This window comes from Canis lupus, chromosome 12, assembly GCF_048164855.1.
Source record: "Canis lupus baileyi chromosome 12, mCanLup2.hap1, whole genome shotgun sequence".
NCBI lineage: Eukaryota > Metazoa > Chordata > Mammalia > Carnivora > Canidae > Canis > Canis lupus.
The window spans coordinates 61,319,464-61,343,378 of NC_132849.1; the positions used below are offsets into that span (position 1 = coordinate 61,319,464).

At 41.7% G+C, this 23,915-nt stretch overlaps 1 pseudogene; it reads right to left on the reverse strand.

The window, feature by feature from the left end:
* Positions 1 to 331: 331 nt before the first annotated feature.
* On the reverse strand, positions 332 to 807 carry LOC140600770 (large ribosomal subunit protein uL23-like; annotated as a pseudogene).
* Positions 808 to 23,915: the final 23,108 nt, after the last annotated feature.

Consider the following 23,915-nt stretch of genomic DNA (forward strand, 5'->3'; position numbering starts at 1 on the left):
CATAATACATAATGAATCAAAATAGTGTCAAATACAAGTCTAATATAAAGGATATTTTTTCCTTGGTATCAAAAAATATCCAAGAGGGAAGGGACCTGGGAGACAAGCCTGTTCAACAACTTCTGGGGTGGAGAATCTGGGAGCCAGAAAGGGAAAGGACACCTCCAGTTAACAGGGCCAGGGGGACACTGGGAAGTGCAAGCCACACCTCATCTGGCTCTGATGTCAGTTTCTTTCTCTACACTATGGCACCTTCTTACCCTCCACTAAGATTTCTTTTTTTTAATGGTGAAAAAATTTATGTTTAGATTCATAACCAGCTGGACTCACTTTAGATGATCCCAATTTTGTTGGCAACATCCAAGGCATCATAGTCAGAAGCCAGTTGACCATATGCCTTCATCTTTCCATCGGGCCTGATCAAGGTGTTGATCTTAGCCACATCAATGTTGTAGAACTTCTTCACAGTCTGTTTGATCTGGTACTTATGGCCTTGACATCCACAATGAACACAAGTATGTTGTTGTCTTCTATATTCTTCAAGGTTGACTCGGTAGTCAGGGGGAACTTGATGATGGCATAGTGATCAAGCTTGTCTCTCCTGGGGGTGCTCTTTCAAGGATATTCGGGTTGCCTTGAGAGACACAGGGGCTTGGGTCATTGGAATGTAGGTGACATGTGAATCTTTTTTTGTGTGACTGTGCATGCCTTTTTACACTGTTTTTGGTTTTTAACCCAAAGCCTTTTCTTTGGCTTCATCTTTGGTGGGACAGGAGCTTCCTTCTTCATCTTTGGAGCTATCTTCATGAAAGGCTCCATTAAGATTTCTTGGTTCGGTACCTGTGATCTTTCACTCATGAATGAATCTGCTTCAGCTTCTATAATAAACACCACAAACCAGAGAGCTTAAACAGAAGAAATTTATTTTCTCATATGCTGGAGGCTGGAAGTCAGAGATCAAGAGCTGTCACAGTTGGGTGGGTTCTGGTCTAGGGATGCTCTTCTTACCTTGCAGATAACGTCTTTCTCTCTGTGTCCTCACATGGCAGAGAAGGAGAGCTCTGGTGTCTCCTCTTCTTCCTATGAAGACACTCATCCTACCATGACGGTCTCTCCTTTAGCAGTCTGTCTAATGCTAGCTTCTTCTCAAGGCTCTGCCTCTAGTACCATCATAATGAGGTCAGAGCTTCAGTGTATGAATTTCAGGGGGCACAAACATTCCATCCATAACAACTTGTTTGCACTATGACTACCTATAATCTCTTCATACTGTGTGTCTTAAATGGCTCTACTGGAGAGAAATAATCAAAGATAAGCGACAGTATATGTGAATAGGTGTATACTCCCCTACTTTATTTTCCACTGGTCAAGTGATCTCTATTGCCATAGTGAAAAGGTATTATCGAGAGGCCCAAAGCACAAGAAAGCTTATTGTAGTCTGGGGCCTAGACCAATAAATTTCTAATTTAATATTTTATTAACTTAATAAATAAGGATTTTCTTCTTCTGCAGTATGGTCAGAGAAACACTGCTGGAAAATTATTTATAATTATTTTTACACATGAGCTTGCTGGCTGGAAAGGGAAGTAATTGGAATGGAGACACAGAAATGCCAAAGAGTTTTCCTCTGGGCAGGTAGCCAGTCCTGGATCTGACATTGGTCTCATAGGTTTCTGCCCATCCTAGATGACATGTTGCTGTCGTTTTGATGGACAGTAAGAGGAAATGAGGGGAAAAGTGAGATGCAGAGGTCCTAGTCGCCTTACAGAGCACACCAAACATACTCTCCAGGAAAAAACACTTACTACAGCACTTACTTGCTCCTTACAGATCACATTTCAGAAAACATGGGCTTATAATCAAGAATCTCTAAATATATGCAGAAAGGGAACATCATCAGAAAGGAGAAGTAACACACTTAGTGCTACAAATAGTGCTAGCTATCAGAATCATCATAGGTAGAATGTAAAATAAGTATATGTAATTTTGAAGAAAATAATGTTTTAAAAATTGATAAAAGCATAAGAAACTATCAAGGATTACTCAAAAGATTTCAAAAAAGGATGAAATAGAACCTGAAAATATAATATGTAATAACTGGCATTAGATATACAATGAGAAGTTTAAATGTGAGATTAGACTCAACTGAAAAGAGAATTTATAAACAGAAGGATAGATTTGAAGAAATTATAGATCAAAAGAAATCATAGAAAATGCTAAATCGAGATTTAAAGCAAGAAAAAAATAAAGAAAACAAAACAGCAAAAAGGCAAAACAGAGCAAATGAGATTGAGATTAAAGTGGAAAAAAAAAACACCCAAAAACCCCCAATACATCTTCTAAGAGCACCAGAAGGAGATAATGTCTAGAATAAGAGAAAGGAAATATTGAGATGATGACTTGTTATTTTAAGGACAGATGAAAGACACTAATCTTCAGAGTTAAGATACCTATCATATTCCCCCAAAAAACTAAACAGAGTTCACATTTCCAAAAATTATACTGGGCATCTGGGCCAAAGAGTATTCATTACAGTAAGCTGGAACTTGAAATATAGGTTATCTGCAAAGGAATTATATTATATTGAATTCATACATAATATTTCAGTTATACTGAGGACTGACCTCTCAGTCGCAAAAATTATAGCCTGAAAGCTTCTAGAGCCAGCTAGGAGAAGAGTTTATTATTTCCTTAAAAAGCTGAACACAACGCCTAGTAAATTCTAGCCATTCCCTCAACAGGATTAGAAACATATGTCTTCACAAGGACTATACACAAATGTGCAAAGCAGCTTTGTTTGAAATAGTCACATTGGAATAACCCCAATGTCTATAAACAGGCAAAAGGATAAACAAAAGTGGTATATATATTACATAGAATGCTATTCAGGAAAAAAAATGATGCATCTATGGACAAGGATAAATCTTAAAATCATTATGGTAAGTGAAAAAAAGATTAAAAGAAATGATTACACTTTTTTGATATTCTAGAAATACGCAAACTAATCTATAGTTACAGCAAATAGAGGCAGTGGTTCCCTGACTGTGGGTCAGAGGATGTGTGCTGGAAAGAGGCAAAAGGAGTATTTGGGGTTGACGGAAATATTCAATATCTGAATTGTGGTGATGGTTTTACTGTACGCAGATGACAAAACTCATCGAGTTGCAGGCTTTAAATATCAGACTTAAATAAATTTGTATAAAAGACATGCGTACTTAAAAACTTACATTCACTGTGATGTAGATTTAGTACATCTGTGTATACAAGATAAGATGATTCATGTTCAAATAATGAAGGAGATGAATCTATATCATTGCAAGATTTCTAGAACTTATTCTCTACACTAGCAGCAAACAATGGGAAATAAAATTAATAAAAATTATGAAATACTTGGGGATAAATATAATGAAAATTGTTGACAGATTCAACAAAACATCATTGTGAGTTACTGGAAAGCACATAAACAGAACGAATAAATGTCATGGGCCTCACGGATTTTAATGTGTGTTTCTCTCAGGATACAGACACTGAGTGTCATTTCATGAGCTTCTTTGCCATTAGTGCATCTTCTCTGGTGAAGTTTCTGTACAAATGCTTTTGACTATTTTTAAATTAGGTTTTTGATCTTATTTATGACTTTTGAGAGACCTCACATAGTGCAGATGCAAATCTTTTGAGATACATGTTTTGCAATGTTTCCTCCCAGACTGTCTTATCTTTTTACTCTCTTAACAGTGTCTTTCTAAAGCAGATCTTTTTAACTAATGTATTTTGTATGTGTTCTGGTTTTCATGGCATATCTATGAAACTTCTGTCCAACCCAAAGTCTGTGTGTTTTTGGAGAAGTTTCGTGGTTTTATGTTTTACTTTTAAGTCTATGATCTATTTTGAGTCCATTTTAATTCATGGAGTGATACAGATATAGAGATGGTTTGCTTTTTTTTTTTTTTTTTTTTTTGTATTTTGGCACGTGAAGTCCAATTGTTCTGCACTATTTGTTGAAAAGACCATCCTCCATTGAATTAGCATTGTGCCTTTGTCAAAAATAAATTGTCCATGTATGTTTGGATCAATCTCTGGATTCTATTATTTTCCATTGATCTACATGTCATCTTTTTCATGTTTTTTTTTTCAATACCAAGCTGCCTTCATTACTCCAATAAGTTTTGAATCTGCTAATATGAGTTTACCAAATTTGACCTTTTCTTCCAAAATTTTGGTTTCTCTTATTTTGAATGTAAATTTTTGGGTGAGTTGCTTCTATGACTGCATTGTGAGAAAAGTCTAATGCCCTGACTAGAAAAAGCATTCCCTGTTTGAGGCAAGATGCTCTGTGTGCATTATCCAACGCACCTCAAATCTTGAGGGCTTCCTGTCTGGCTTGGGGGACAGGCACTATTTATTCTGGCCCTGTGTGAACACAGGAAATTGTTACCTTCAATGTTTTGGGGCTTCGTTTTTCTGCCTCAAGAAGTTAGCTCAGGTACATGTGCTGCTTTGCACTCGTCATAAATGAAGGACCTTCTGGGGCAGATTCTGGGGCTCCTTCGGTGTTGCATGTCACCATCCAGCACTCATCCCTGAGACTCTGAGTAGCTTAGTGTCCTGGACCCTCAGATCTGTCCCCTCACTTTGGGGGAGGCTGTGGTGCTCTGTGTGGCATCCCCTCCCTGAACTCAGCCCTGAAAATCTCTCCAGGCTGTGAGCTAGGTGATCTGAGGGCTCACAGAGTCTGTTTCTCACCCCTCAGGGATCACTGCCCATTGCCCATTGCCTGATGTCCTGGAAAACCTTGTTTCTGAAAGAGTCTCCATTTCTGGTTATTCTGTATATCAGAAAGTAAGTCGGATTCCTGCTATTGCATCTTGGCCATGAGTGCAAGTCAAAAGTCACAAATTTTCAGATACTTCTTAAGTTTTTCATGTTGTTTCAGCAGTCAATAGATGATAGACCATACTTTTCGATCTATCCAAATGAACAACTGACAATGTTTTTGGTTCTATGTAAATGTTCTTTCTCTATGCCAGGAGCTTATAATAAAGCAAAACTATACTACAACCCACTGCAGACGGCTCCCAGGCTGTTAGAGGACACGAGTGTGTAAAGAGGTGATGCTAATATGGTCACTTTTCGCGTAGAGCTACCCCGGGAAATCTGTCCTAGCTTGGACCAGTCCTGGCACCAGTGAAGGGGAAGAGACATGGGGCTACTCTTGCTTCCTTACCCTGACAGATGAAGTTCTCTTACAGAAATTCGTGGATTCTAATGTTTTCTATTTGTTTGCATTCCAGGAGTCCTGACCTTGGATTGTGTGGTAAAATTGACAGTGTGTTAGAATTTAACTGAAAAGATTTCTTTTTCTTACTGGCCTCCCATAACCGTGGTGCTTATGATGGTAGGATTTCTTTTAAATTGTAATATATTATAGTATTATAAGCCCAGGTCAGATGTGACCTCCTCTGTGAAGACTTCTCTCTTTTCCCTGGTTACCCCAAAGTATGTAACAACTCATTTATATTTTAGAAAGAGTGGAGGGAGGAAAGGAGAGAAGGAAAAAAAAAGAAGCCAAAGGAGAGACAGAAGGAGGGAGGGACGGAACAAGCCTGGAAATCAAATATCCAAACTCTAGGTTCTCTTTCTAAGCAATTAGCATTGGCTCAGCCCAATCTGCAGTCTCTCGAGAGGCTCTCCTTGTCCTGCTGTCAACTCTTACCTCCAGCTTATAACCCTTCGCTAGAATTTCACTTCCTTGAACCAGCAGCTAATGTGGAAAAAAGGGTGAATTTGTGAAGTCTCCAGTCATTTGGAACCTGAGACCGTGTTTTCATTAGCTGTTTAAACTATTCCCAAAGCCTACTCGGGTGAATTTATCGTCAAAGTGAAAACTATTAAGAGATAATCAATTATTTGAAAAATCATTTTGAAGAATTTTTAGAACATCCATCTGCATCTATATTTTTTCATTGCTCCCTAAAACATTAAGGAGGTCACGTGATGTGATGAGCACTGGGTGTTGAATAAAACTGATGAATCACTGGGATGCCTGGGTGGCTAAGCGGTTGAACATCTGCCTTCGGCTCAGGTCGTGATCCCAGGGTCCTGGGATCAAGTCCCTCATCGGGCTCCCCGCAGGGAGCCTCCTTTTCCCTCTGCTTATGTCTCTGCCTCTCTCTGTGTGTCTCTCATAAATAAATAAATAAAATATTTTTTAAAAGACTGATGGATCCCTGACCTCTACCTCTGAAAGTAATAATATGCTATATGTTAACTCATTGAATTTAAATTTAAAAATAAATAAATAGGGCACCTGGGTGGCTCAGCAGTTGAGCACCTGCCTTTGGCTCAGGGCATGATCCTGGGGTCCATCGAGCTCCCTGCGGGGAGCCTGCTTCTCCCTCTGCCTGTGTCTCTGCCTCTTTCTCTGTGTCTTTCATGAATAAATGAATAAAATCTTTAAAAAAATAAAAATAAACAAATAAAAATAAACAAAAAAATAATGCTCCCCGGATTAGCTTCATGCGGTAATATTGTCAATCTAGGTCATTAAGTACATGTGGATATTTAAGTCCACATATTAATAATATACAAGTAAATCCAATTATATAAATATATGTATGTAAATATGCATTATGAACGTGAATTAATATAAAGGAATCATATAAATATGATTATAGATAATATCCCAACAAGTGTATAATATATACGTAGACATATAACGCTATGCAACCACAACCCTTTATAGATCAGCATTCTCACTTTCCCAGGCTTCTTCCCTCCATATTCCAGTGATTCAGGGAGGTTTTGCTGAATGTCTGACTATTTCTTGATAATTAAACAGTGATAATAAGAGCTAACATTCACCAAGCATAGACATCGAGTCAGGGAGCCTTCCTTGTGCAAACTCATCGCATCTGAGCGAGGAGCCTTCTGTCTGCTGAGAGGCCGGGGGCCCCGTCGCCACTGCAGGCCTGTGCCCGGCTGGAAGTGCCAAGCCAGGCTCTGGGCTTGGGCACCGTTTCCATGGCCACTCGTCGATTATAGGCCCTCTCAGGCTCCGTTTCAAGTTTCAAATGTAATTCAGAGGTTCCCGAAAGCTTTAAATACAAACAGAAAGTTATTCCCAAACAATGATGCTATTTTGAATGTCCACCTGTAATTCTCTTTAAGTCTAGTTGCACGAGCCCACAATTTGTGTATTTGTGGCTAAGATGAGTGAGAGACTGTGAAATACTAGTTGAAACATTTCACTGCACCCACTTCTCAATCTGCTCTTCCCTTCTTTCCTCCTTCTCTATCTTTTCTCTTTACCTCCCTTGCTTTCAACCTGTCCTGCCAATCTCATTCTCCAGCTAAGTGTCCAATTAGATGATTGTATGCAAAAAAAAAAAGTAATCATAAAAAAATCAATACCGAGGTTGTGGCGTTGCTACTGATGTGATCAGAAGGAGGCTCTCATCTTCCCCCCAGACCCTCCCTCCCCACCTGTCACAGGGCGTAATGCTCATGAATGCACATTCATATTCTTGGCTGGAGAAACATTGCCATGGCTCAGGTACCTACTGGGCTTTTCTTTGCTTTTGACAGAAGTTATATAGAGTTTATATTTAAAGAAAGAAAAATGAAAGGGTTTTCTGAATTTCTAACAGAAAATGGTGGGCTTTTTTTATGTTCCACTCATGCTGGAGCTTCATATAGGGGAACCTAGTGATATATCCTTTGCAAACAAAGGAAGCGTGTGGTCGGGCTCTTAATATGAAGGTCAGGGTTTTATTTATATTCACATTCAATTCAGAAAGAATAAAAAATCAATACAGATACGAAGCTGACATGCATTGTCCGCAAGCCCTAGTATTTCTAAATGCAACATAGAAATGCACACAAAAGGAACCTTCTGCAGAAGAATCTGGATCACCGACGTTCACACAAAATCTTACCCTTTGCCCCCAGATCCTGAATACAGAAATTTGTTCTCCTTATGCTCTGCTATTTTTGATAACGTTCAAATTTATTGATTGGTCTGCCTGCTGGGTACGTCTTATTAACAGTGTTAGGAATGAGAGGGATTTGTGATACCACCTCTTGGTCTTCAGGAATGCCCTTGTTGCAGAGGGCAGAGGGTTTATGCTGCGTGTATTTAGTGGGACCGGGAGCTGCAAGGGATCAGGGCAGCCCGGTGGGTGGGAAGCCGGAAATAATGCCGAGCGGTGGTGGATTTCGCCTCTCATCACAATGGCACAAAAAGACCAAGGCCCTGTCCCTGAACACATGCTCAGTGGCAGTGACATCTTTCCGCCTGTTACCTGAATGGTCCATTAACCATATTGAAAGTCAGATAGAACTCCTCTGCCATGCAGAGGTCTCCATCCTCTGTTTATCCTTGGATTTTTACAACTGTAAAGAAATCGTAAGGGTAAGAATTTTCCCTGGATCTATCTTTTCTCCCTTTTTCCTGCCACTAGCACCGAAGCAATGTGATTGACTTAAATCGGCCATGTTCTGTACCCAGGGCCACATACCCGTGTGGACATCTGAAGATATTTTGGCTTCATGTCCTGTATTCAAGCTGTTGGGATGGACATAGGCGTGTGTCCTTACACACATACGAAAGGTGGGAAGTGGGACTGCTCGACATCACCCCAGCCATTCAGAGCAAGAAGGGCAGTTCTTGTGGTTGTTGGGGTCAACACAGACAGACCTTGAAAGAGGTGCCTCACCAGGGCCAATGGCCATCGACAGCTACAGGGCCGGGGAGGGCTCCCTCCTTCCCTGGGGATGGCCCATGGGCCAGGGAGCAAGGCTCGCTCCCCTGACTCACCTCCCTGGGCTGTCCTCCCCTCTGCCCTGGACTCCCCACACCCACCCCTGATCAAAACAGGGCCCCACGGAGGACTTCCCGCTGCCTGGGTGCCTGTGGCTCTTGGGGCAGCTGGACAGTCAAGTTCACGGAACATTCACACGAATGCTTGGAAAATGCGAATCAGGGTCGTTTATCCACAGTGATCCCCGGTGGTAAATAAGCCAGAATCAGAGCAGCGGGTGACAGAATCAAGGAGCCATGTAATCGTCCACGTTTATGGGTACAGGTATTTCTTTTTTTTTTTTTTTTAAGATCTTATTTATTTATTCCTGAGAGACAGAGAGAGAGAGAGAGAGAGAGAGAGGCAGAGACACAGGCAGAGGGGGAAGCAGGTCCATGCAGGGAGCCTGACGCGGGACTCGATCCCTGGACTCCAGGATCACGCCCCGGGCCGATGGCAGGTGCTCAACCTCAGAGCCATCCCAGTGCCCTGGGCAGAGGTATTAGTCGTGGGGTTCAAGAGAACCTCTGGCGCTGCTGGGTGTTCCCCCCACCCTTGGATGTTGCCAGACCTGGACCTTCAGCCGCAGTCCATCCGAGGTGCAGATTCAAAACTGAGGAATTCAGTTAAGGCCTATGAGCACATTCTAATCTAATACATGTTAAAATGATTATATTCTTACTAGACACATTTTATTCTTATTTTAAAATAGCGACTTTTTCTTATTATAAAAGTACATGACAGAAATTTTGGAGACTAAAAAAAAAAAAAAGAAATTTTGGAGACTAAAAACATAAACTGGGAAAGAAAAATTTTAAATTGCATAATTCCACTTCTCAGGAAAAAAAAAATACTATTAACACTCTGGTAGAGTTCCACAGTCTTTTGTTCCTCTGCTCATATTAATATGTATCTTATTATAATTTATATCATACTAAGCATACAACTTTGTGGTTTTCTCTTTATACACAGCATTGCATTATAAATAATTCCTAGTTTACAAATTTGTAATGAGCATCATTTTCAGAGGCTATATATCATTCCACCATTAGGCTAATTTTTTTAATCAACCCTTTGGGCCTTTAAATCGTTTTCTCTTTTATTATTATTATTTTTCTAATGACTATAATGATATCTATGTCTCAAGATTTGAAAAATGTGAACATTTTAAGGCTTTAAGCATTTAATACTGAATTCTTTCTAGAACACGTTTTCCAATTTCCAGCAGCAGGATGCTATCTTCACCATACTCACGAATACACTCAAACATGAATACTTAGGAAAAGTCATTTGAACCTACATATTATAGGTAAATGATATAATTTATGTTTTCGTCGATCTTCTAGAAATCCTTGGAGGTAAATGTTATTTATATAGATACGTACAGATATGTATTGTAAACTTATACAGTAAACTTTTTTTTTTCATTTTAAATGTTTAATTTTCTTTTGGGGAAAAATAAAAGTGTGTAGTTTTAGAGCAATAGGGACTTTTAATGTGACACCTGCCATTATCACCACACTGTAATTTGTGGTTGCAAGAAAATTATTGCAAATTTCTGCGCCTCCCCTGTCTTTTATTTGTAACATGAATTACGTGTGGGGTTGCTGGGAGGGGATTCAATAGGCTATAGGGAGAAAGTGCTAAGAACAGCTCGGCCACATGGTAAGCCCCCTAGACCGCCTACAGATTTTTGTTTGTTTGTTTTCACACCTTAGAAGAGTGAGGCCCAGAGAGGTTAACCAACTTTCTTAGAAAAATAATTTTTTTTTTATTTACTTATGATAGTCACAGAGAGAGAGAGAGGGGCAGAGACACAGGCAGAGGGAGAAGCAGGCTCCATGCACCGGGAGCCTGATATGGGATTCGATCCCGGGTCTCCAGGATCGCGCCCTGGGCCAAAGGCAGGCACCAAACCACTGCGCCACCCAGGGATCCCCGTCTTAGAAAAATAGAATCCATAAATAGAACCCTTTCTGAAGAGTATCCTGGAGCTTTATCTGCCCAGTGGCATAAAATACCCAGCAGAATGGGGGTTGTTGATCTCAGGAGCATTGTGTCGATGCTAATTCCGTTAATGAAACATTGACTTAGGTCTTATCATTGCAGCCGTTCACTTGTGTTTTCAGACCACACAGTGCATGGGTCACAGGGCCATGGAAGCAGCTTGAGTTGGATCTAGACAGGCCTGGTTATGAATCTCAGCTGCTTCATTTACTGTGTTATAATAAGATACTTGACCTTTTTTGGCTTTTCTATTTTTAGCCTTAAATATGAATTGATGATGATGATGATGATAGAACAATTCAAACATTTGTTGTGAGAGTTGAATGACTCAGCAAGCATTCAGCCAACAGGAGACCCCAGCACACGTCCCTTCCCACCAGGCCTGGTCTCCTCCTGTGGATGCAGTTGGTGCTGTGACATGGGCCAAGGACACAGCCTCACGCCAAGAAGAAGGCTGTCAGGTGGGTGGTGATCATGGAGCCAGGGAGAGAACCTGCATCTTATTGAAATCCTGACCCGGGAGCTTGTCCACGATCCTCTGGAAATCCCCCTCTGCCTTGTACTGCGGAGCATTACATTTTGTGAATCACTCATTTGTTTCCTGTATATCTATCCTCTCAACGGTTCTGGAGGGCATTGCTGCTTTAATTTTCACAGATGAACTCTGCAGGGAGCAGGGCATGCTCTGTGCTGGGCCTGACATCTCTGATGCGTGTAGGGGGAGCCAACTTCTGCTCTCTGGTCCCCCAGGATCCACCATGCACCACACTGCTCCCCACCTGCTGCGGCCCCCATGCTAATGCCTCGTTTACACCCATGGTGCTAAGAAGAGAAGCTACACAGCAGTCATGGAGGGCGATCGTCTTCAAGGTCATGCTCTTAAGTCACCGTGGGCCTCCAAAGGACAGTTATTTGTAGTTACAGGTCTCAACATCCCTCATCCAAGAAGTTATAACATTGCTAAACCCTCCACCATGGAAGTCCTGTTTTGTTGCACAACTGGTAGCAGGAAGACTTTCCTTTGGATCAATTAATGGTGATGAGGGGTCCACTGCTATTGATTGAGCCTCCGGTATGGATTAGGGGCGTGAGTAAAAATCCCCATGCCTTCCTTGCGGGTCGGAAACACAGGCACACTCTTCCCACCCCACACCGCTTGCTCCCTGAACTCATTAAAATTCATGCCGAGGTGAGCAGGATGGTAGGGCACTCGCATCTTTGTGAGGTTTATGGACAATTTTTCCTGCTGTGCCTCTGATGGTAATTCCTCAGTTAAATAATTCATAGTGATATTAAGAAGCTTTTTCCTTTAACTATTATGAAGGAAGAAGGAACATTTTTTTTAAGTAAAAGGTCAAGGGAAAGGCCCCCAATTCTTTTTTGTTTATTTGTTTTTTGAGGAAAGTCGTAGGTTTCATTGGAAATTATGAAATTTTTAAAAAGTTTAATTATTGGCTGCTAGACTGATACTTTTTTGTGTCAAATAAATGCATGAATCCATTGCAATCGTGTGAAGACACTATTGCCCGAAAGCCAAGATGCATAACAGTGCACATGAAATTTTAGTAGTTTGAAACAAAAACAAACAAACAAAAAAAAAAACAAGAAAGGGGAAATATTTTATTTTGGGGGTGACATAAATCCGGCAAATCAGGGGAAAATGGGATCTGTGTGAGGTGTAGAAAAAAGAGAGATGGATTTTGTCTAAGATTCATGCTGTAGAATCTGAGTTGGGTCAATACATTTACTGAGTGTCTGCTATGGGCTAATCATTTTGAAAGGCACTTGCTAAAAAAAAAAAAAAAAGAAAAGAAAAGAAAGAAAGGCACTTGCTACACAGACTCATCCTTAGCTCGTACAGTGGTGCTGTGAGGTAGATAATGTTCCTATTAGCATCTCATTTTATAAACATGGAAACTGGGGCTCATCAAGGTTGCATAACTTTCCCAAATCATGAAGCTTTTGGCAAAACCCCGACTAGGTTGCCGGTAGTTCTGCTTCTGACTCCTGTGGCCTTGTCTGTCTATTATCCCTGGAAGACCATTGAGGAAGCTGAACCCTCGGAGGAAAGGTTTCTGGTCTAAGGGCACTCAGCTACTAAGGTGCCGGAGTGTCCCGGATGCCTGCAGCGGGGAGAGTCCTGGAAGCCTGCAACTGACTCTCACCCCTGTAATCAGCTAGTCCCAATTCCAGAAGCCCGCAGCTCCCACTCTAGGATGCCAGATCTGACTTTGTTTCCTGTTTCAGAAACTGTAGCCTTCTGGGACACCTGCTTGATCATTAGCCGAGTCCAAGACCTCAACGTCTACTTGGGACTTACCTTTTGATTTTATCATAATTGAAAGTCAGGTCTTCCCTGAGACTGTGGCCCTTCCCTGAGAGTGCAAATGGGGGCTGCATGTCCACTGTCTTGCCGTGTGTCTTGCTACCATCCAGAGCCTTCATGGGATGCCCTGTGGCCCTTTCCAGGCACTCCACTCCCCCAACTGCTTCCCAGACTCTGGGACTACACAATGACCACACAGCGTATCTCTGGAACCATCGAAGTGGACCTGGCACCCCTCCAGGGCCTCATGGAGACTCGGGGCCAACAGAGCAAGAAGTTCCAGGATCTCTGGCACCCACAACTCAACCTAGGGAAGGATCATGCTGAGGCCAGGCATGTACGCTTGGCCTGCTGGTGAGGATCACATGCATCCATACTTGAAAATTCTGTAAATGTGACTCTGAAGAGAAGAAGCCTATGCCTGGGCAGTATTCAGATTCATTTAGTATCAGAAACTTCATTTTCAAAAAGCACCTTAAAAGACTTCTATCTTTAACTTGTTGGGGCTTTTCAAGATGTTAGTACTGACGTCGTTATCAAATGAGGGGATTTTCTTAGAAGTGGAGAGCTGTAATTGGAAAGTATTAGTCATGACCAGGAGCTTTGTGTTTGCCACATGGATCTGGGCACAGCCCTGCCCCTGGAGAGCGAGAGGGAAGTAGCTAAGGATTCCTGAGTCCAGACTTCCTCTGTAATCTGATTGTGTGGCTGCTTCTCCGCATTCCCAGTCTAAGTGGATGACAATCATCTGGCCCAGGTTACCTTGATCCTGCGTGGTGCAGATCTCAGTGGTTTTAATGACAGAGAGAAGGAGACAAGGCAGGCAGACAGTCTCCACAGTCTAGGACACGGCAAGGTAAAAGGATGGAAAGAAGACCCCTTTTAGCAGCAGGTCCCATTGCTTTTGTTTATTGCCCGATGCCGTCCTATAACTTTTGGAAGGAGGCACCGTGCGCAAAGCTTGCACAGTACAGCAGGTTGTCAGTTAGAATGTCTTCCAGAAGTCGGAGTCTGATCAAATCCACCCTGACACGTCTGTTACTTTATACTCTGTTCATTTTAATTCCCTTTGCCGTCAATACACACGAGAATTTCTGCAAGCTCCAGAAGGCCTCAGACGCTTCCCAGTAAGACACATCTGTTGAATTTCTCAGGAAAGATGCTGATTGCTATTATGAATATTCCATAGAAAACGTTTTTTATTAAAATGTCATTTAGGCAAGGAGGGTACTTTAATCAGCCACCAGAGTAGCATGTGTACAAATTTCTTATCTTCATCAGTTATACTCAGCTGTCCTTTTTTCTCTTAATTATTTTTATAATACATTTTATTGTTTAGAAGAATTTTTTATTCACAGAAACATTTCAAAGATAACACAGGGGGTTCCCATAGACTTCATACCCAGTATCCCTATTACCAGCATCTTATGTTAGCAAACAATACAGGGTGTTGCAATGAATGAACTGATATCGATGCAGTATCATTAACTAAGGCCCATACTTATTCAGATTTCCTTAATTTTCACTTAATACCCTTTTTCTGCCCCCCTGGGGTCATGGACAACATATCATATTATATTTATCATTTAAGTCCCCCCAGGCTCAGCTGATCTGTATGTATGAATGCACAGCATAGGTCTTTCTCCATCTCACTTAGTTTACTTAGCAAAATGTCTTCAAGGTCCAACAATGTTTTCACAAATAGCAAAATTTCTTTTTTTCTCTCTCACTTTTTTTTTTTTTAAATGACTGAATAGTATTTCCTTGGGTGTATATGTACCATAATTTCTTTATATATCCATCCACCCATGGACACGTAGGTTGTTTCTATGTCTCGGCCATTGCCAATAATGCTACAATGGACACAGGGGTGCAGATATCTTTTCCAGTTAGCGTTTTCATTTTCTTTGGATAAATAAACACCCAGAAGGAGAGTTGCTGGATCACATGGCAGCTCTATTCTTATTTTTTAAGGACCCTCCATACTGTTTTCCACAGTGCCCACGCTAGCCTACATTCCCACCAACCATGCATGAGGGCTTCTTTTCACCACATCCTCGCCAACACTTAGTTATTGTCTGTTTGATGATAGACATTCTGACAGGTGTGACGTGGTATCTCACTGTGCTTTTGATTTGCATTTTTCTGATGCTGAGTGATGTCGAGCACCATTTCATATACTTGTTGGCCATCTTCATGCCTTCTTTGGAAAACTATCTATTCAGATCCTCTGCCCACTTTTTTCTTTAAAGATTTATTTATTCATGAGACACACACACACAGAGAGAGAGACAGAGACAGAGACAGAGACAGGCAGAGGGAGAAACAGAGAGCCTGACGTGGGACTTGATCCCAGGTCTCCAGGATCAGGCCATGGGCCGAAGGCAGGTGCTAAACTGCTGAGCCATGTGGGCTGCCTCTCTGCACACTTCTTAGGTCAAATTTTTTGCTATTGAGTTACATGAACTCTTTATATATTTGGATCTGAATCCCTTATCAGCTATAATTTCCTAATATTTTCTTCCACCCCGGAGGCTGCCTTTTCACTTTGTTGATGGTTTCCTTTGCTGTGCAGAGCGTCTTAATTTGAGGTGGTTCCACTTCCTTTTCACTTTGTTGTTTGTGCTTTAGGTGTCATACCCAAAACAATCACGGCAAAGACCAGTGTCAGAGAGCTTCCCACGATCTTTTCTTCTAGGGGTTTTCATGGTTTCAGGTCTTGCATTCAAGTCTTTAACCCGTTTGAATTACTTTTTGAGTAGAATGTAAGCTAGTGCTGCAGTTTTGTCTTTTGCATGAGGCTGTCAGTTTGCACAATTTTCACGACATTGGCCAGCATGCAAGTGTATCATACTGGCTTTAATTAGCATGGCATTGATTAGTACTGACGCAGAACATTTTTATGACTTTATGCGTCATTTGTACTTTCTTATGTATGAGATACTTGTCTGTTCTTTTGGTTAACTTTTTTTCTATCGAGCTGCCCTGTCATCAGAACCAAACAAAAGAAAACCAAAACCAAAAAAACACAACAACTTCAGGATGTTGTTCATGTATAACTACACACTGATACTTCATTAGTTATATCCTTTGTAAATATCTGCTTGCAGCCAGAGTTTATACTTTCATAATTTTTGATATGAAAATTCTTAAATTTTAATGTGCTAATTTTTCAACTTTCTTCTTTTATGATTTTGCCTTCATAGTTCTTGCTCAAGAAAATTTTCTCTGCCCCAAGGTTATACATAGAGTGTTCTTGCAATTTTTTTTTCCTAAAATTTGTTTTTGGGTCCATGTGGAACTTATTTTTGATTATGGTGTGAAACAAATGTTCAATGTTATGATTATTTTTTGATAACCATCTGTCTTACCAGAAATTTATTGAATAAATTATGCTTTCCCCACTAATCTGTAATATCACATCCATCATATATCATATTTTCATATTCTTGGGTCTAGTTCAGGTTAATTCTCACCGGCAAATGAACTGATTTTTTTTTCACTTCCTGGGACTTACTATATAGGGAAATCTGTTTTAAAGTTTATTTTCACACATAATCAGCAATATATATTATATCAGGATAGTATAGTATCTTCCTCAAGTTGATGTTTGATGAAGGAATACACTTATATCATCTAAAAAAGCAACTTTTAAGTTTCCAAATGGGGCAAATACCATAGGAAAAAAAAAAAGTGATTGGAAACCCATTGAAGGGCCCTTTTACATTTGGGATCCATGAAGAAGATGGAGAAGATGGCTAAATGCAACTTCGCTTCTTATCTTACACTGAAACTTTTTTGAAAAGACTGTATGTAAGTGGGATTCTCCACTAATTAGCTTGATAACTGGTAATAAAATGATCATAAAACAATAACTTAAAATCTCGTTATGGCAGAAAGAAGGGGAACTAACTGTTGCAGAGCGAAGAAGAAAGAAGGGAAGGCGGGAGTAGAAGACATAAAGAAGTTTTTGCTCAAATAAAATTATATTTTTGTGAAAACTTAACAAAGTGTAGAAGATTCTTGAGTAACCTCTATGGCCAAATTTATAAGTGGTAGCAAGCAGTTCCAGGTAATCAAGAAAACAAAGTGAAAAATCGAAATAATGTAGCCACCCTCTGACCACCATGCTCCTGCACACTCCATGCCACTAAGCCCTTTTACCACAATGTGAAAAGAAATGTTGAAACATAGCTGACTTGGGCTGGAAGCAAAGTACTCACTCTGCACTTAGAACTATTTTCTGCATTTTACCATTTACTCTTTGCTGGGAAGTGGCATCGTTTTTTTTTGCTGTTTTTGTGGTTGTGGTCATATACAACCTAACCAGGGAGTCGATCTCCCTGGTGGGTGCCTGTCAGTCCTTGTCAGATTCACTTAATAGGCACTGTCTACTGGGTCAAGGCAACTTCAAACCGTCAGCCCTGCTCACACAGGGTGAGTCCCAAGCCTGAGTGTGGTCACGGAGAGAATTAATTCCATGGCATATATAACTAGTTCTAGCTCTGTACTCTTTAATCTACTAAGTGTGGGTGCCATGAAATGCAATCACACGGAAAAAAGAAGGTAAATAGGAAGCCAGTGGGAAAACCAGATACAGCAGTAGTAAACAGTAGTAGTAAACCACATGTGACAGGAGCATTTACTCACTAATAAGAAGGAGGGAACAGAGCATGGTAACACTATGTGCACTCATACACAGTGGTGAACACATCGAATATTAGAAGTCCTGAGCTATCATTCTGAGGGTTCTGACGTAGCGAACACATAGGCATCTGTGCACATACCGGAAAGAAATGAATGCGGGAGACATGGGAAGCTAGGGAACCTGTATAGGAGGACAAAGGAAGCTCTCAGTGCATCGTTGGGCTACTTGACTCTACCTAGAAAACACACAGGAAACCAGTCTACAAACCCTGGGAAGATGATCTCAAAGAGGAAGAGCACAGTTTAACTTAACGTAGTCACTAAATTTCACCACATATCACAGTGATTACGATAGGCATTGATGATTCATACTTATGCTCATCTCCAATGACAGTCCGTAGAGCTGGAGACAAACTAAAGAAAGAAAAAATTAACTCATAATAAAAGTAATTTTCAAAATAGCCTTGCAAGCTAGGCTCACAAGGGACTGGCATTATTATTAAATGTTAATGCCTGCTTCCCTTACTCAGCACTCACTATATTTGATAAGGTTTTGATCTTCTCGACATCTCCCCGGTGATGGGTGGATTGTAGGAAGTTGAGGTTGCAGAAAATCTTGAGTGATCTGTCTAAGACCCTTCATGTTCCTGGCACAAATTCAACTCCGGAATTTCTAGTTGGGCCTTCACATTCATGTCTGACACCTACTAATGCTGGTGTTCTTAAAGCATGATTTCGTGAAATCCCCAAAATACATGTAAAGTAATCACTCATGATCTATAAATAAAATCCAGAAAGAGTATTTGTACAGGTTCAAAAATATGAACGATGCTATGCTTCACAAAGAAAAAAGTAGATGGTTTTCTTCCTCTTCCTCATACTGAGTAGAAAGAAACATGAAATTTACCACATTCAACTGAAAATTAGCAGTAGGGTGTAGCAGAAAAGCACAAGCTTTACTCATGGATCTCTGGACTCGACCCTTGCTCTACAGCTTACAGAGTCTGGTTCTTCTATGAATAGATAGGTCTATGGTGAGTATAAAGTGAGTTGCTCTATGTGAAGTCTACTGGGATGCATGAGTGACATTGCTCCATTGTCCTCTTTTGTCCCAAATTCTATATGACATCATGAAGGTTTACCAGTCTCAGGTCACAGCCTAGTTTAGAACCAAATGAAGGATAGATGCAGGAATCAGATAGCCAGGAGATGTTTGTTTGTTTGTTTGTTTACAGGTGAAATCAAGGTGGAGGGATCTGGCTAACATATGGCCAGATGGGTTTGCCAACATTCCCTGACTGATGCCTCTCCGCTGAGTCAAATCTAAATCTTAAAACAAGCAGCTGGATGAACTCAATAGGAAGATCGGTCTACAGAGCAGACCCCATATGGAGGAAGACTGTCCATCTCAGAAAGAAAAGGAAGAGTCCAAACTCTTCGGTGCTAAATGTTTTAGTAGAGTGACCCTATCCATTTAAGAAAAGAGGATCCAATCTGTTAGAGCCAATCAGTCAAGACTGACTCACTTCTGCTTGATAGGGAAGAAAAGGTGTGGCGTGGGGAAGAGGCCAGGATGGTCACATGGCATCATTCTTCCCGGCAGAGTGCTCAGGAAGGGATGTGGAATTCGTCACAGCAAACCTCGCCATCCTTCCTGACACTCAAGCCAGACTGAAATTAGCTATAATGTGACCTTTCTGTACACCCTGCATCTAGACTCAACTCAACTCGACTCGTTTGTCCTTTTACCATCGTCATGCTCCATGTGGGCTAATGAGATTCCATGAGCACCCTCACACATGCGCACCCTCACACTTGCCATTTTTATAGTCATTCTTCACTCTGTATCCAATCCCAACCCTTCCCCGTGCCTTTCCATAGTAGTCCAGGTTCAGAAAGTATATTTCCACCTCCTGTTTTCCTTTGATTCTCCATGAAAAGTACTTACAACTTAAAATACATCACAAGGACTCATGCATAATAACAGAAACGGTAGTAGCTTACATTTATTAAGAATCACTGCATCAGAGCAACTGATGGCACAGTCAGTTAAGCATCAGACTCTAGATTTCAGCTCAGGTTATGATCTCAGTGTTGTGATATTGAGCCCTGTGTCTACTCTGAGCTCAGTGGGGAGTCTGCTTAAGACTCTCACTCTCTCACCCTCTGCCCATCCTATTCCTCCCCCCCCCCAAAAAAAAATATATATATATATAAATTTTTTATTGGTGTTCAACTTGCCAACATATAGAATAACACCCAGTGCTCATCCCATCAAGTGCCCCCTCAGTGCCCATCACCCAGTCACCCCCACCCCCCACCCACCACCTCTGCCTTCCACCACCCCTTGTTTGTTTCCCAGGGTTAGAAGTCTCTCTAAATAAATATATCTTAAAAAAAAAAAAAAAAAAGAATCACCATGTACTAAGCTCTGGACCAAGTTTTTTTTTTTTTTTTTTTTTTTTAAGATTTTATTTATTTATTCATGAGAGATACAAAGAGAGAGGCAGAGACACAGGCAGAGGGAGAAGCAGGCTCCATGCAGGGAGCCTGACATGGGACTCAATCCTGGGTCTCCAGGATCACACCCTGGGCTGAAGGCGGTGCTAAACCGCTGGGCCACCTGGGCTGCCCAGGACCAAGTATTTTTACACAAATTTTGGTTCATTTACTCTCCGCAACCTCCTAGGATTTCAAGCTACACTTTTCGGCATGTGTGGAGTTAGCTGAGGCTGAGAAGTATTAACAGACCCAAGTCTTTGAGGAAGGACCTTGAGGACGATGACAAGCATGCCTTCAGGATCTTGGTGGGCTTCTGCTCCATGCCCCGCTGGAACCCGTGAGGGTCGGTATTCCAGTGGACCTCAGGGATACTACATGTCAAGGCTGGGGTGACAAGAGCTTGTGCTGTTGCCACATCAGAACCGGACCTCCCAGTTCTTTTATCTTTGGGGCATGCTTTGACATCAGAGATCCACGGGACAGAGGCTACAACCAGAACAAGAAATGACACAGACACATACATCACAGTCACCAAGCTCACGTGTGTGTGTGTGTACTTATCGTCTGTCCAGGGCTCTAACACGTTTTGAGAGTCAAGGAGGAGAGAGGACCGCAGGCAGGTGGTAATCATGCTTCTGTGCGTCTCCACACAGTGTGATGCCTATAAGGGAAGACTACATGAGGCATCTTTAAAGACAGGTTCTGGGAAGCAGCAAGATATCTTTCCTGTACCCTAATTTAGGTAGCTGAGAGATAAGTAAATTAATCTTCATTATCAATCCGCCAGATAGCAGGAGTTACCCTGAAGCACCCACTCTGTCAGTGCAGCCAGGTATGGTCCACATGGCCGATCACTTGCCTTCTCGTGGATCCAGGTGCGTCCCTGACAAACTTGGCCGATCACTTGCCTTCTCGTGGATCCAGGTGCGTCCCTGACAAACTTGGCAACGAGAACGATCTTCAGTCCCGAACAAGCTTGCCCATTGCTTCTGCTTGCTCTGGCTCCTGCCTCTTGATGAGGCCGTTGCAATTAGGCAAATCACAGCGTCTGCAGTGGGGCCCCCTTTCCTTAGCCATGCATGACTCATTGTGACGAGGGAAGTGTAAAAGCAGCAGGTAAAAAATGATGAACAACATCCATCATTACACAGGGGTCTGGCTAAAATCTTTCTGTCACTATCAAGAGTGTGTAGTTTCCAGCCTTGACAGTGGTGGAAGCAACATGCTGTGAGCAGCGCAGTTTCCGCACACACCACCTGCCTTGATCCAGGCTTGGGCTGAAGCTACCCCACCTGCAGCCCCTAGAGCGGCCATGAGGTTAGATGGGCTGTGGGGCTGTGAGCCGGTGCGGGCACCCAGGGCCCCACTCCTGTCTCCTCACTCAGCTCTGCCTTGCCTTACCACTGGGCTCCTCACTCTTGTTTCTGAAAAGCTGACCCAAGTCTTCCTCGGGCCCCCCTGTGTGGGGGAGGGGGTTTCCCCAGAGCTCTGACATTGGCCTCTATCTTCAGATGTTGTCTCTTCCTTCTCCTCAGATTCTTAGGGTCCCAGACACTTGGAGATGGATCTTTCCACCTGGCCCCGCAAAGGTTCACCTCTGCCTCCAGAAACGTGACCCACATGGCTACATCAGTTAATCACTCCTTGAAAAAAAGAATCATACAGCACACAAGGTTTGCATGACCAGCATGGACCTTAGGAGCTCTTTTTTGGAGGCTTTCACAAAACTTCTACTTACCCAGAATTATTACCATGAAGTGTCTGGCACTTGCCTGTCCATTTTTCACTCCTTCAGGGAGCAGAATTTCACATCTCAACCCCAACTGGTATTTCTATTCTTTTTGGTTCAGTTCAGTCGCACACAGGTTCCTCTTCTTGCAAAGTGATTGCCCTGTATTTTACCTGGTTCTCAGGGCCAAAGAGTGAGGCATCACATCCCGGGAATGGTGCCCCAGAGTCAGTACTTGAGTCCACGGTGAAGGACATACTGAGGGTCTCGGTCCTGTCTCAGAGCGATTCTTCATAGGTGATAAAACAGAATGATAAAGGGATCCTTGGGTGACTAAGCAGTTTAGCGTCTGCCTTCAGCCCGGGGCATGATACTGGAGTCCTAGGATCGAGTCCTGCATCAGGCTCCTTGGATGGAGCCTGCTTCTCCCTCTGCCTGTGTCTCTGCCTCTCTCTCTCTCTCTCTCTCTCTCTCTCTGTGTCTCTCATGAATAAAGAAATAAAATCTTTAAAAAAAAAACCCAGAATGATAAGAAGATGGTATTAGAAGACAGTATTTTCTAATATATTTCCTTATTTTGCTGATGAGGTGGTGAAGGTTTAAGGATGCTGAAAGACTCATTAGTGTGCCAACCTCAGACAACCGTAGGCAAATTTGGTGCTGAATCACTTACAATCTGATTCCAATCTGCAGGTCTTTCAAGATGTCATAGAAATATGTTGAGCTTTCAAAACATTGGTTACTCTGTGAAGACTTCACTTATTTATAAAACAGACAATACCTGTCCTGCCTACAGATTTGCTGTGATGATATCAAATGAGCTAATATACATGATAATGCTTTGTAAATTGTATGTCCTTATTCATGTATGTGAAACTGTTATTGATTGATGTAGTAGGAATAGAAATAGTTGCTGTCTTAGGAATATTATAACCACCCTACACTTTTCAATACTGCTTCCATATGGAAACTTCCATTGTTTATAAAAAATTATATATTTTACCAATACAAATATTTCATTGGAAAAAAATGGAAATATGATCACTTTTATTAAAATTTGCTTGGAACTAATTTTTTCATGCCAATGTATATAAATAAGATTTTTTTTTCCTGATAGACTCGGTTAATAGGAACCTTAACTTGCAACTGTCTCCTGCATTTCATGGTAAGAGTTACTTGATTTCTGTACCAATGGGTTTGTGCTGACTAGCAAACCACCCCAACTCTCAACAGCTAAAACAACAAACCATCATGTCTCATACTTCTGTGGTCTGCTGGGTGATTCCTCGCATCTTGGCCACTTGAGTGATCTCTGTGGGCAGCTGGAAGCTGGGCTGGGCTACCTGGTGCAGCCTGAGACTGCTCACATACTTGGTGTTTTTAGGCTTTTTGGTCCAGAGATTTCTGAGTAACAGCTGTGGTCAATGGGTCACTCATCCCCTGGAATCTAGGCTGACCTGCTTCACAAAGTGCTCTCAGCAATCCAAATGCAGCAAGAGAAGGAGAGACTTATTGGCAAGTATCCTCAAGTATGCCATTTACTAATGTTCTACTGGCCATCGTGAGTCTCAGGCCAAGCCCAGATTCAAGAGGTAGACAGTGACGTGGCCATGTTTGCAAATACTCCACCACACTTGCTCATATCCCTGATGCCTCAGGACTAGTTGAAAGCAGCTGTTGAGCATTTTTCTTGTGGTCAACCAAAGGCAGGGCAATGCGGGATGTACAAAGAAACATCACATGTGGAACCTGACCTTGTAAAGACAAGGAATGCAGAAAATAATGAGAGATTGAAGAAAAAAAACAAATAGAGTCAAATAGAGGATATTCTGGAGCAGATTAATATGCAGTGAAGGAATTGCAAGAAGCCAGACTCACTGGGAGAACAAAGGAATTTGTTTCCTTC